Below are 3045 nucleotides of genomic sequence, written 5' to 3'. Positions count from 1 at the left end.
GGAAAGGAAAGGAAAGGAAAGGAAAGGAAAGGAAAGGAAAGGAAAGGGAAAGGAAAGGAAAGGAAACGATAGGGGAGAAGAGGAGAGGAAAAAGGAAAGAAAAAGAGGAAAAAGGAAAAGAAAGGAAAGGAAAGGAAAGCAGAAAGGAAAGGGAAGGGAAGGGCAAAGGCAAGGGCAAGGGCAAAGGCAAGGGAAAGGAAAGGAAAATTAAAGGTGAGAATAATAAAACTGAGTATAACAAAACCAATGAATTAATGAATAAAACTAGGAGTTAGTTCTGTGAAAAAACAACAAAACAGATAAATCATTGGCTAATATGATTTTTAAAAAGATAAGAAAACCAAATCACTAGTATTAAAAATGAAAAGGGTGAATAAACCACTAATGAAGATGAAATCAAAATAATTATAAGGAGTTATTTTGCTCAATTATGTGCCAATAAATTAATAATTTAAGTTAAATGGGAAAATATTTACAAAAATATAAACTTCCTAGATTAACAGAGGAAGAAATAAAGTATTTAAATAAACCTATTTTAGAAAAAGAAATTGAACAGGTCATAAATGAGCTTCTTGGGACAAAAGAATCAGGACCAGACAGATTTACAAGTGAATTCTACCAAACATTTACAGATCAACTAATTCCAATATTAATTAAATTATTTGGAATAATAGTCAAAGAAGGAGTACTACCAAATTCCTTTTATGAAACAAATATGATACTGATACCTAAACCAGGAAGAGCAAAAACATAAAGAAAATTACAGACCAATTTCATTAATGAACAAAGATTGTGACCAAGTTGTATTTATATCAGGAAGGCACGGATGGTTTAACATAAAGAAAACTATTAACATAGTTGATTACATCAATAACAAAAGTAACAAAAATTATATGGTTATATCAATAGATGCAGAAAAAGGTTTTGATAAAATACAACACTCATTCCTATTAAAAACACTTGAAAACATAGGTATAAATGGATTTTTCCTTATGATTATAAGAAGCATCTACCTAAAACAATCAGCAAGAATTATTTGTAATGGAGATAAGCTAGAAGCCTTTCAGTAAGATTGGGAGTGAAAAAAGAATGCCCATTGTCACCAATATTATTCACTATTGTACTAGAAATGCCAGCAATAGCCAAAAGAGGAGAAAAAGAAATTGAAGGAATTGGAATGGGCAATGAGGTAATAAATAAAACTATCTCTTTTGCAGATGATCTGTTGATTTTCTCTGAAAACCTAAAAATTCAACTAAAAAGTTAGTGGAAATAATGAATAATTTTAGCAAAGTAGCAGGATATAAAATAGACCCACATAAATCATCAGCACTTCCATATATCACCCACAAAACCCTGCAAGAAGAGATATTCCATTTAAAATAACAGTAGACAATATAAAATACCTGGGAATATACCTACCAAAACAAACCCAGGAACTACATAAATATAATTATAAAACACTTTTTATACAAATAAAGTCAGATTTAAATAGCTGGAGAAATATTAACTGTTCATGGGCAGAAATATATAAATATAAGGTATTATATAAGTACAATAAAACATATAATAAAAATGAAAATATAATAAAACATGACAATTTTACCCAAACTAACCTATTTATTCAATTATATCCCAGTTAAATTACCAAAAAATTATTTTACTGAGCTAGAAAAAATAATAACAAAATTAATTTGGAAGAACAAAAAGTCAAGAATATCAAATGAATTAATGAAAATGTAAAGGAAGGAGGTTTATCAATAGCAGATCTTAAACTATACTATAAGGCAGTAATTATTAAAACTATCTGGTACTAAAGAAATAGAAAGGTAGATCAGTGGGATGGAGTAAGATTATAACACACAGTAGCAAATGATTATAGTAACCTTATGTTTGACAAATGTAAAGATTTAAGCTTTGGAGATAAGAATTCATTGTTTTGTAAAAATTTCTGAGAAAACTGGAAAGCAGTCTGGCAAAAATTGGGCATAGAATAGACTACTGTCTTACACCATTTACCAAGATACAGTCAATGTGGATACATGCCCTAGATATAAAGAAAAATATTACAAGAAAATTTGAAGAACATGAAATTACTTATCAAACTTATGGATAGGCAAACACTGTATGAAGTGGAGAGCACTGTGAGGTGTAAAATGAATAATTTAGATTACATTAAACTTAAAAGATTTTATACAAACAAAACCAATGTAGTGAAGATTAGAAGGAAAACATAAACTTGTGAGAAAATTTTTATATTCATTTTCTCAGATAAAAGTCTCATTTCAAATATATATAAAGAAAACTTTGTCAAATTTATAAGAATACAAGTTATTCCCTAGTTGATAAATGGTCAAAGGATATGAACAGGCAGTTTTCCAATGAAGAAATCAAAACTATATATAGTCATATGAAAATGCTTTAAATCACTATTGGTTAGAGAAATGCAAATTAAAACAGTCTTGTGATATCATCTTACACCTATCAGATTGGCTAAAATGATAGAAGAGGAAAGTGACAAATGTTGAAGGGGATATGGAAATATTGGGACACTAATTCACTGTTGGTGGAACTGTGAATTGATTCAACCATTTAAAGAGTAATCCAGAATTATGGTGAAAGAGTGATAAAACTGTGTACACCCTGTGACCCAGCAATAACACTCTTAGGTCTATTTCCCAAGGTGATTAGGGAAAAAGGAAAATAACTCATATATTCTAAAATATTTATAGCAGCTCTTTTGTGGTAGCAAAGAACTGGAAATTGAAGAATACTTATCAATTAGGGAATAGCTAAACAAGTTTTGGTATATGATTGTTATGGAACACTGTGCTATAAGAAATTATGAGCTTGTTGATTTTAGAAAAATACGAGAAGACTTGCATGAAATAATGAAGAGTGAAATGAGCAGAACCAAGAGAATTTTGTATATAGTAACAGCAATATTGTTTCAAGAACGACTTTGAAATGACTGTCTTTTTAGTATTATAAATACTCAAATCAACTATGAAGGACCTTTGAAGGAAGACCCAATCTGCATCCAGA

This window comes from Vombatus ursinus, unplaced genomic scaffold (genome assembly GCF_900497805.2).
Source record: "Vombatus ursinus unplaced genomic scaffold, bare-nosed wombat genome assembly UNPS02006779.1, whole genome shotgun sequence".
Lineage (NCBI taxonomy): Eukaryota > Metazoa > Chordata > Mammalia > Diprotodontia > Vombatidae > Vombatus > Vombatus ursinus.
Note: the sequence above shows the minus strand (reverse complement) of the source record.